Source organism: Somniosus microcephalus, chromosome 5 (genome assembly GCF_052327205.1).
Source record: "Somniosus microcephalus isolate GS21.2 chromosome 5, FLI_Smic_1.0, whole genome shotgun sequence".
Taxonomy (NCBI): domain Eukaryota; kingdom Metazoa; phylum Chordata; class Chondrichthyes; order Squaliformes; family Somniosidae; genus Somniosus; species Somniosus microcephalus.
In genome coordinates, this window is record NC_140991.1 from 97,720,515 (window position 1) to 97,732,944 (window position 12,430).

At 45.9% G+C, this 12,430-nt stretch overlaps 1 protein-coding gene across 2 annotated transcripts in view; it reads left to right on the forward strand.

Moving 5' to 3' along the window:
- Nucleotides 1-12,430, forward strand: part of tbc1d5 (TBC1 domain family, member 5) — a 508,566-nt gene that overhangs the window by 402,654 nt on the left and 93,482 nt on the right. The window lies entirely within an intron of this gene.

Sequence of the window (12,430 nt, forward strand, 5' to 3'; positions counted from 1 at the left end):
TTTTGTGTGCTGGGGAGTTTGGAAAGAGCTTAGCATTGTTGCCTCATTGGTGGATATATCTAAATCAGAACACCAAGTTCTGTTCTTAATAGTGAAATGAGATATACGTGATTTCAAGAGAACATGAAGTTAAACTTTTTTTATAACCCCCAAGGCTCCATTCAGCGGTAAAACTTTGGATGCATTTCACTTAATTGAATTTATTTTAGCTTCTTAAAAAAGGATTTATTTTCTTGCTGAAAATATGAAAAACTTTTTTTCTGTACTTTGTTACAGTAATATTACTGTGTCCTGAAATGATTAAATCCACTGGTTTTATTTGTAGGTTACTTTAATTAATTCTAAATATTAAGAGTTTTTGAATTAATTTTCCAAATCAAAGTATTTATGGCATCCTTGTAATGTTTTTTATCATTTCAAAAGAATTTGGCAGCATGAGGTGATCAGTGCATGTTTTCAACAATTTTAACCGCATTTCAAATGTACGTGTGCATATTTGCTTTTATGTGCATGTCTTCTAAATGAATATAGGTAATTAAGGACTAATGAGCAGGTTATTCATAAATTGATTAATGTGTCTGCTTCAAAGTTGGCTGTGGCTCATAGCTTGAAATGTTTCCACTAATGGCTATTTTCTGTTTCAAGGTCAATTTTCTATACAGCACTAACCTTTGCCCCCTATTGTATGACTCTTTACCTTAGCAATTAATCTCCACTGCAGAACCTTGTCAAAAATGTATTGGAAATCTAAAATCGACTGCATTGCACTTGTCCACTATGACAATAATAGCTTCAAAATTCTTTGGGAGGGTGGGGGCTGCAGCATGAGCTGTAATTTGGGTTTAACTACAAACTACTGTATCATAATGCAATCTGTGTGCATTATTCAGCAACCTAAATTATAATTTATCTATCTAACATTTTTTGTGTCTGTGTTGTCCAAAATCTCATGCAGGAACTTACTGCTTGGTTCAGTGTTTCTACTATATTATCATTTCCATTTTTTAAAAATCTATCTCACAAAGTGTGCGCAATACAGCTGCCATGAGAGTTCCCTGCATCCTGGCTGCTATTAAGGTTAAAACAGAGGTTATAAAACACCTTAATTTTATTGCTATTTATAAATTAATAAACTGCACATCTAAATGACTATCTCATTTAATTAATATCCCTGTCACATTTCCGAATCTTTTGACTATTATTCCATCGAAAACATTTGGGAGAAGTTGTTTTAAAGCATGGTCTATTCACATGTTTTTTTGTTTAAAGGGCACAGAGATGATAGGTTTCCAAAATGTTAATGTCAAGCTTTAATGTTCTTTTCCCATCGATAAGAAGTAATAAGCAATTTGTTAGCTTGTCTCAGCAGTCGATAAACACCTCCCATCCATTATGTTGGGAATTTTCTGGTTCTTTTCTGGCTGTGAATAGAGAGAGAAACACAGCCATTCAGGTCAAGAAAAGCCTGCAAGAAGTTTACAATGCAAGAGAATAATGAGAAGTTACTTAGCTTCAGTCAAGCAAAATGACCCACTGATGTGCGGAAGCATAGTGTTGTTCATTATTTTGTATGATTACGGAAGGACAATTGATACTGATTGAACTAAGTGAATCTAATCATAACTGTTGCTCATTATGTTCACTCACTGTGAAATAGAGCAGCTGAACAATTCGTAACCAGCTTTTTCTTGCCAAGTGTTTTCTTGGTCCAGCTTTGAAAAGATTGAAAAAGCATGCGTACAAAGGACAAGAATATTCGGTTCAGATTGCAGGGAGGTTCCAATTGTTACACCCCTAAGTTACACTCTCGTATAGTTAGGCACCCCTAATTGTAAGATGCTCTGACCACTTACGAGAGTAACTCGCACCACTACACTCTAGAGCAAGACCCAAAACCTGTAACAGTCCCCAACTAGAGTAGCATCTAGTGTCACAGTCTGTCTACCCATGTCTTCCCCCTTCTCAGCAATAGGGCTGTTGTGAATGCTTCCCCTTCCTACCTTTGCTCTTCTTCCACTCCTGGACCAACTCTATACACAGCCTCCCCTTTACATGCTCACTGTCACGTAATCCATGGAGCAAAAGCAATGTCAAGAGAAATTCATTAATGTTTTAGCGATTAGGGTTAAATAATGTAGATTGTTTTAAATCCAACTGGTCAGGGTTGAATAATGTTAGATTGATACACTAGTGTTGTTATCTGATTACTGTCAGAAGGTGGGGGGGAAAAATCACTTTTACCTTTTAGCTATTCATCTTTCCCATTTGTTTAAATAAATTGGAGAATGTCCATGGCAATACAGATTTTGCATTATCTTTTGAAAGGTCTATGCTTGATGAGGTTAATAGCCTTTTCCTATTCCATATTTGAGCTGTTGAGCAAAGTTATTACTCCAGAGAAAGATTCTATGGGAGAAACATTTGGTTGCTTTGTGCCTCCCATTAGCGCCCGGGCGTGGCGATGTTTGCACCGCTCGCAAAATTGACGAGAGTTTTTGCGGCAGCGCTAAACTCTACCGCCACGATCTCCTGCGCCCGCAGATCGTGATGTCAGTCAAGCGTGCAACGCCCCGGTGGCGCCCCGGACCGGATATTGAGTGGCGCCCCGGACTGGATATTGAGTGGCACCCCCTTCCTTTCTGCCTGCCGCAAGCAATGACAGGGAGAGTGGAACATTTTGCAGTTGGGAAGTGGCTGGGGGAGCGCTATTTAAAGGCGCCCTCTTCCTGCCTTTTTTTGTGGAAGACATTTTTGCACCACTCATTCTGAGAGAGAGAGAGAAAGAGAGACTTCTGCGGAGAGTCAACACTGTGTGAAGTAGTTTTGGCTACTGAGCATCACTTTGCAGGTTCTTTTGGATTTGACCTTCATTACTTCGATTGTTAAGAGACTATGGGGGCTGCACTGATTCGGGGCGTCGTCCTGTGCCTGCAGAATCGGAGGCATCAGTGACGCAGAGAGAGAGTGGCAATCATGGCCAGAGGGAGGAGGGCCAACAAGTCTCTGCACAGGAGACCTTACCCTCCCAGGGTATTCCGGGAACAATTCTCCTACATTCATTTGCCTGAGGAGCAGTGTTTGCGCAGGCTGCGCTTCAGCAAGGAGGTGGTCACTGAGCTCTGCCACCTGCCGCAACCAGATCTGCAGCCTTAACTGAGGACCAAGACGTTTCTGTCGGTGGCAGTGAAGGTCCAGTGGCTCTGAATTTTTATGTCACCGGCTCCTTTCAAGCAGCTACTGGGGACATCGCCAATAACTCCCAGTTTGCAATCCATTGCTGTATCCGGGAGGTGACAAATGCCCTCTATAAAAGGAGACTCCAGTCCATCTCTTTCCCGATGACCCGGGCCAAACAGCATGAACGCGCATTGGGCTTTGCGAGGATAGCGGGCTTCCCCATGGTGCAGGGCGCCATTGACTGCACGCATGCGGCATTGCGGGCACCGCATGAGAATGCAGAGGTTTTCCAAAACCGCAAAGGGTTCCACTCCTTAAATGTGCAGTTGGTCTGTGACCACAGACAACTGATACTCGCCGTCAATGCCCGCTATCCTGGCAGCATCCATGATGCTTTCATCCTGTGCCAGCCTGGTGTCCCAGACCTTTTCCAGGCACCGCATCAGCCAAGTGGTTGGCTCCTCGGGACAAGGGTTATCCACTCTGCACCTGGCTGATGATACCGCTCCGTAACCCCAACACCCCTGCCGATCTGTGGTACAATGAGAGCCATATTGCCACCAGGAACATAATTGAGCAGACGATCGGCGTGCTAGAGCAACGGTTCCACTGTCTGGACCACTCGGGAGGAGCCCTGCAGTACTCTCCTGAGCGAGTCTCCCTCTTCATAGTTGTTTGCTGTATTCTTCATAACCTTGCAATCCTCAGGACCCAGCCAATGCCACCAGGCATTGGGGCACCACTGGAGGAAGAGGATGATCAGCAGTAGCACCAAGGCGGGGGGGGAGGCCCACAATGTTGAAACTGCAAGGGCCGTCTGTCAACGGCTGATAACAAGCCGCTTCTAGGCCCCTACTCAGAAGATGGCTTCTGGCATGGAGAACAACATGATGGAAAGCAACCCGCAACCCCTATAGCCGGCCAAGGCAGCAATGATTCCAAAGGCCAAACATGTACATTTTGAAAACAATAACTTTTTTATTTTACAAACTCTGTGTGTCATTTATTCATGACAAACTAATAGAAACAAACTCAACAAATCATTAATTAACATAACTGGTTCTCACAACTTGGAGATAATGGCCAAAACACTAAACAAAAGTTATCAGACGAACCTCGCCCTTTAATAAAGACATTCCCAACATTTCTTGAGACCTCCTACTTTTTGCCCTTCGAGGGTAATCTCCATCCCTTGCGCACTTCCCCCCTTCCCACCCTACTGCTCCTCCGAAATGGGGCCCCAGTGGCTGCAGCAAGGCTGGTGGAAGGCTGCTGAATGTCAGATCCCGAGACTACAGATGCCCTTGAAGGACGCCCTCAACCAGCTCTGGGCCTGGAGGCTCCGGCTGCAGACTGCACCAACTCTGCATGGGCGGCAGCAGTCTGGGCTACAGGCGGTGGCAAGTACAATGGGGAAGTGACAGTGGTGGGAGCAGGAATGCTGTCATCCTGAGAGAGGACAACACCTTCCTGCTTGACTGACACACTGGCACTCCCACGGAGCAGCACCTCAGCATCCGGAGCAATCAGCTGGAGCACAGATTGCTGGCCTGCTGCAGCGCGGTGAGAGCCCCGAGCGATGTGGACGAACCAGCGACAATGGCAGCAGTCAGTGCTTGCGTTGCCTCAATCTGAGACTGCATGAGAGCAGCCAGTGACTGAATTGCAGAACTAAGCAGTTGCGTTGCATCTGCCTGTGCTGCAGCGAAGTGCTCCATACTCCTTGCCGGTCCATCAATGCTTTCAGGCACCCTTCCCATTGCACCCATGAGCTGAGTGTGCACGTTCACCGCCTGGGTGTTCATTTCTGCGATGAGCCGCTCCTCCTCTGCGTCCAGTGCAGCAGAACTCGCTGGCCTGCTCTCCCTCCGGGAAAAAGGCCCCGAGCTTTCCTAGCCACATCACATTGCTGCAGCCTGCTGGGTCCTGGAGCTTCATCTTCATCAGACCCTTCCCCCCTGCTCCTCTCCAGAGAAGACGTGGTCCCACTGTGGGCATGGGCTTCCTCGGGAGTGGGTGGCGCTGAGGCTCCGGCTTCCTCTTCCTCCTCGCCTGCGGTGTCGCTCCCACTGGCTGCTTGAGGGCCCGTCTCCTCTGGTGAATCACCATCTGAAAGCAGGGAGGTACAAGAGTGGCTGTAGCGTCAGGACAGGGGGGGCAGTAAGGGAGCAAGGACTGGAGCGATTTAGTAAGTTGGATTGAAAGTGTAAAAGGCTGGTGTTGTGAGAGACAAGTGGAATGAGAGAGGAGAGAAAGCTTACCATTGCTGTCCTGAACGGGGTCGTCCTCTCCAGAGGTGACGGGACCAATCACCTGGCTTGTGACAATCCTGTGGACGCGCGCCTCCAGATCGCTGATGGTTTGCAGCAGAGGCGGCCCTCCACCTGTCCGTTGCTGCTGTCGCCTGTTGTGAGATAACTTGGCCTGCAAGAAAAAGGATGGCGTCTGAGTAAATATGCAGCCATGTGCTTGCCTGATGTGCCTCCCATTGTTGAATAGCCCTTAATGTATGCAGCCATGGGCTTGCCTGATTTGCCTCCCATAGTTGAACAGCCCTTAATGTATGCAAGGTGTGGAATGTGCGTGTGTGTTTTATGAAATGGCCATAGATCTTGGATGAGTGTTGGGCATTGGGGTTTTTACACCCTCTGGCCATAGAGTGAGGGTGAGATGGAGGGATGGATAGGAATTGAAAAGCAGCCACTCACCCTGACCACCCGAGTGAGGTCGTTGAACTTTTTCCGATATTGCGTATGGGTCCTGGGCACCATGCTCCTGGAGGAGACGTGATGAGCCACCTCCCTCCACACTCTTCTGTAGTCGCGTGGCAATGGCCTCCTGCCACACTCTGGGTACAGTATTGATCTTCCGCACTCCACTGCGCCAACCAGAGCCACCAAGGCCCGGTCGCTGAAGCACTGAGCTCGTTCCCTGGCCCTCTCCAAAGTCCTTTGCAGCAGAATTGATGCACAGGTCTCTCCAGGCTGAGATTCAAGTTTCCAATGAGCAGGGTGTGGCTGGAGATCAAGGTCGACCCTCCCTTTTAAGAACTGGCCGTGTTCCATTGCTAACTGACATCACCTGAGCTTCGCCCGTGCTCTGAGGTAGCGCCTCGCTCCTCGGCCTTTGCACCTTAAGACAGGTGTATAGCGCCTGATTTAACGCTCCAATCACCTCCAGGGGCGATAGAAGCCAAGTTTGCCGTCGATGCTGATAATTTGCGCCTGGCCGATAATTGCACCCCAAACGGCGATACCGAATTTCTCCCCCTATGTTCCTAAGCAGAGCATGTCGAAGGTCTTTCGGGCTTCAAAACAAAATAATTAAAATACCTGCATCCCAACAGCTATACAAAGCATGAAAAAGGTCTTCATTCCAGCCCACATTACAGTGCATGTATAACTCAAATTTGTTACTTGAAGATATAAATTTGGTTGCCTCCAAGACCATGTTACAGATGTGTTCATTGGTACTTTGACTAGCAGTTTTGGGTTACTCATTCTTATTTATCCCTTGTTGTATCTGCTTTATTGTGACTGAAAGGTTTCCAAGTATACCTGCATTTGCTCAACTGGTTCATAGGATATTGTTCAGGACCCTAGTGGGGCATTCTGCACATTCTCTGTTACAACAACTTGAACTTATATTCCACCTTGAACATAGTAAACCTCTCACAATATTTAACAGAGTAAAGGAGGGACCAACACTGAGTAGTCGTAGAAAGATTAGGAAATGTGGCTGAAAGCATGGTTAAAAGATATAGGTTTTGAGTTACTTTTGAAGGCAATGGGAAAGGTGGCAAGGCAAAGGATTTTAGGGAGTTTCAAGTCGGGCCAAGGTGGCTGAAGGCCTAGTGAATATGGAAAAGTTTCAGTGGCTTATTTCGCAGAACTGTTTTATGGACTATAGTATCTGTAGGTGTCAGCCTTGGCTCAGTGGTACCACTCTGAAAATTTCCATGTATACCTGCACTTGCTCAACTGGTTCATAGGATATTGTTCAGGATCCGAGTGGGGCATTCTGCACATTCACTGTTACAGCAACTTGAACTTATATTCCACCTTGAACCCCCCACTTCAGAGACTTGAGCACATCACATATGCTGGCACATCAGTGCAGTACTGACGGATGCTGCACTGTTGGAAGTGCCGTCTTTTGGATGACACGTTAAAGCGAGGCTCTGTCTGCTGTCTCGGGTGGACATAAAAGATCCCATAGCACTATTCGAAGAAAAGCAGGAGATTTCTCATGGTGTCCACAGTATGAAACTACTTTCAAAGACTTCAGGTTTTACAACAGCAGCAAGGAGACTCAGATAGGTGGCAGAAGGCGACTTGGGTAGTAACTGCGGCATGAAAGCCAGCCAGTCAGAGGTTCAAATGACAAATACTCAGTTGTTTCTAGCTCCCAGGAAGTGAGATTACACGTCAATAAAATAAATGGATATATGCCATATACATGCCTGTACCCTCCACTACAATGTTATCATAAATCGTAATCATTTCTTTGTTTAGTAAAGGGATTATTTCAGTATTTTACAGTTAGAATGGGAACCTCTACATTACCGCAGCGTTAACTATGCAATTTACATTGTGGCAAAGTATGTAATCATTAGATTTCCATTATTAACAGTTCTTTTGTAGAAGTTTACATTGAGAGACTGCACACACTGCTGTTAAAATGTTAAATATATTGAGTGGCTAAGTACTGGTATGTCCCGGGCATTTTAATTAAATTTGATGAGTTTTAAGTCCTTTCATGTAGCGAGTGAGTAATTGACATTTCCTTTAAGAAATTAATAAGCTATCAATAAAGCAAATTCAGTCGCTCAATCACTTCGCAATTACTGTGAAATTATTGTACTAACGTTATGCAAAATTCAAACATTACTTAACTTCAACATACATTTGTTATGTACTTTCACAACCTGTAACAGTGAGATTTTACAGCAATGGAAATAAATATTTTAAAATATCACTTACTATTCAAACCACATAAAACATTTCCATTATCAACAAGCCTTTATTAGAACAAAACTGTTACATTTAGAGATGGAAAGAAAAACTGTGGATGTTGGAAATCTGAAATACTGTAAAAACAGAAAATGCTGGAAACACACAGTTCTGACATAGGTTACCATTTCGGGTTTAGATCCTTCAGATTCCGATGGACCCACTGTGTAGTTACTACGTTTTCTGTTTTTACTGCTATAGTTTTCCATATTTGAGCAGTAATAAATTATTGGAACAGGGTGATTATTATATTTCTTTAATTTATGAGCAGGGGCTTGCAATTCACTTGTCCGTGCTGCATTCTATTTATTTCACATGGCTGATGTTCAGACAGCATTATCTTTGTATTTATTTGCTTGAATACAAGAATTTACATTGTATAATTTATAGGTGAACTCTTTTTAAAAAAAAAAAAAAGAAATCTAAATGTAATTTACTAGAGACTGAACTTTTCAGAAACCAATAAAAGGAAAATAGAGAAATAAATTACAGTATATCAAGAGCAGTATTCTCTGCAGAATGCACTATCCACATATTTCACAATTAAGTCCTTGATCACAGTTGTTTTTCCACCTACGTCTACCAGTATTGCAATAAGAAGTATACAAGAAGAAGTATGCATCATTCAGTGAAAACAGCATGATCAAAACTATTCTACAAATTGGCTTGATTGTGTTATGATTTTCAATCTTTGTGTAATGAATTCGGGATAGGATTATCAGTGTGCTGGGTAGTCCTCTATTAGCATTACACAAGTATAAAATCCACACATTTTGAAGAACATACAAGTAAAAAGATTAAAGATGTGCAACAAAACTAGAAGTAGAACTGGGCAGTGCAGTCGGTACCTGGGTTCAAAACCAGCCCCAATTGATGAAAATCGCCTGTATTCGGGCACTCTCGATCTCGTTGCTAGTGATTTTGAGTCATCGTCACTTAACTGTCCCTAATTTGACACTAATTGGTAATATCTCTCAGACAGATGAGGTTAATGTATTTGGTTGTGTAGGAAAAAAAGAAAATGCTGCACTGGCATAGTAAGATTTGCTCTTCCAAGGTTGGTTGAGGCACATTGTTGGGCAGAATAGAGTGAATGTTACTCAGCATCTAGCTGACCTGGGAATGCATGATCCTGACACTGGATGCCTAAAATGGAATTCCCTAGTTCCCTTACCTTGATGGGTACATTTTTTTTTTTTAAGTGAATGTTTATTGAGATCACAACCTCAGTAGGTAACACTGCAGTGACTTTTAACAGGCACCCAGAAATGGATTCATTGCCATAAGGGCAGTGGAGGCCGAAATTAGAAGCAGACAGCAAGTGAAGCAGTTAAGTGACGGAATCTTAGGGTCAAATGGTTCAGTCAGTGGAAGGGCAGATGTAGGTGGAAAAACAACTGTGATCCAGGACTTAATTGTGAAATATGTGGATAGTGCATTCTGCAGAGAATATCATATAAACTAGGCTTTATATTGTTTAGAGGTCAGGGATATAAAAACAGGACCCATCAGCTAATGAGGGGAGAGGTGGGAGATAAACCAATAGTAGTAGTATGTGTTAGGATAGGACATAAGGGCCTAGAAATTCGGTTGGTAGCGCCAGCGATTAGCGCCTAAAGAGCCCGAGAATTGGGGCGTTACCCAATGTTCGGGCGGACGCAGTGAATATAGCGCCACCTCCCATAAATCAAAAATCAAATCAACTTTTATTGTCATTGTTAGTGCACAAGTGCAGTACAACGAAATGTAGGCTTGCGGCTCCCGAGAGTGTACAATTTGGATTAGGACACGTAAACATTCAACATACATTTATACATTTGGCTTGCAGTATATTAGCATAAATATGACCATAATAAAGTGCATTGGCAGATGTGCAGGCTTTAGTGTTTATTTGTGGAGTTCAGTAGGATGACAGCCTTGGGAAAGAAGCTGTTCCTAAATCTGGTCGTACGGGTGCGAATGCATCTGTAGCGTCTTCCAGATGGTAGGAGGGCGAACAGACTGTGGCTGGGGTGGGTAGAGTCTTTGATGATGGACCGTGCCCTCCGTAGGCAGCATTTCTGATATATATGCTCTATGGTCGGTAGCCGGGTGCCGGTAATGCATTGGGCAGTTTTGACTACCCGCTGCAGGGCTTTCCGGTCATGGGAGCTACAGCTGCCATACCATACCATGATACAGTTTGTCAGGATGCTCTCTATAGTGCAGCGGTAGAAGTTAGAGAGGATCAGGGGTGACAGATTACATCCCTTCAGCCTCCTCAAGAAATATAGGCGCTGCTGGGCCTTCTTCACCAGAGAGGAGGTGTTGAGGGACCAGGAGAGGTCTTCCGTGATGTGGACTCCGAGGAACTTAAAGCTGGCCACCCTTTCCACCTCCGCCCCATTGATGTGGATGGGGGTGTGACTTCCGCCTTTGGACTTCCTGAAGTCCACGATTATTTCCTTTGTTTTCTTGGTGTTAAGGGCCAGGTTGTTGTCGGCGCACCACTTCACGAGATGCTGGACCTCCTCCCTGTAGGCTGACTCATCGTTGTTGGTGATCTGGCCTACTACCGTGGTGTCATCTGCAAACTTGATGGTGTTGGAACCATTAACAGCCACACAGTCGTGGGTGAAGAGGGAGTAGAGGAGGGGGCTCAGCACACATCCTTGTGGGGCCCCCGTGTTCAGGGTTGGGGGGGGGGGAGGTGTGGTTACCTAATTTGACAGACTGGGGTCTGTTTGTTAGGAAGTCCAGGGTCCAGTTGCAGAGGGAAGTGTTCAGGCCAAGAGTTTGGAGTTTGGTGGCCAGCTTGTTGGGGACGATAGTGTTGAATGCTGAGCTGTAGTCTATAAACAACATTCTGATGTAGGTCTCCTTACCATCTAGGTGATTCAGTGCCGAGTGTAGAGCAGTTGTGATTGCATCCTCCGTTGATCTGTTTGCACGATAGGCAAACTGGTGTTGGTCAAGGGAGGCAGGAACACTGGCTTTGATGTGGGCTAAGACCAGTCTCTCGAAACACTTCATTATGATGGGTGTGAGTGCGACAGGTCGATAGTCGTTCAGACACGTCACAGCCGCTTGTTTAGGCACAGGAATGATGGTGGCGGTCTTGAAGCATGTAGGGACTACTGCCTGGGCCAATGACAGGTTGAAGATGGCGGTGAAGACATCAGCCAGCTGATCAGCACATTCCTTGAGTACCCGTCCAGGGATGCTATCCGGTCCAGCAGCCTTTTAGAGTATCCTTTTAGCGCCGGCGCTAACTCTTTGCGTGCGCCCGCGGGCGCAGGCAGATCATGATGTCATTTCAGTGTGCAACGCCTTTTTGGCGCCCCGGACCGGATATTCGGTGGCACCCGGAACCTTTGCGCCTAGCGCTGTTAGTGACAGTTCGATGGAACGTTACCAGGCCCTTCTCATAGTCGGGGGGCGCTATTTAAAGGGGACAGCTCTAGTATAAAAGCTGCAGCCACTTGGCCTGTTCATTGTGATCGTTGCTGGAGAGAGTTGGTGAGCTACTGTGGAGCAGATTTTTTGGAATTTAGCCTTAGAATACTTGGGACCTTCAAACCTGTCCGGAGCAGTTGGAGCGCTACACCTAACAGCGTTTTGACCGACTGGCATCGGAATGGGAGCTGCTTTGGATGGCAACGTCCTCATGACCGGACACTGTGAAGGGACAGAGAGACGGCAGGAGAGAGGGCCGGGATTGGCCAGAAGGAGGAAGGGCAATGGAGGTCGGCCAATCCGAGGGTACGCTGCGAGGGTATTCAGGCAGCAGGTCTCGTACCTTGCAATGTCGGAGGAGCAGTGTGCAAAGGCTCCGATTCGGGAAGGAGGTTGTAACTGAGCTGTGCCACCTGCTTGCTCAGGATCTGCAGCCGCGTCTACGGTGCAGGACCTCTCTGTCGGTGTCCGTTAAAGTGACTGTTGCCCTCAATTTCTATGCCACCGGATCCTTTCAGTCAGCCACTGGGGACATTGCAACTATCTCTCAGTTTGCAGTCCATTGTTGTATCCGGCAAGTTACAGCTGCCCTTTATAGACGAAGGCGTCAATTCATCACCTTCCCTCTGAGCCTGGAGAAGCAGGCGGAGCGCGCGCAGGGCTTCGCTGCTATTGCGGACTTCCCCATGGTGCAGGGGGCGATTGATTGCACACACGTGGCTTTGCGGGCGCCATTACTCAATCCTGAGAACTTCCGCAACCGCAAGGGGTTCCACTCCCTCAATGTGCAGCTGGTCTGTGACCGC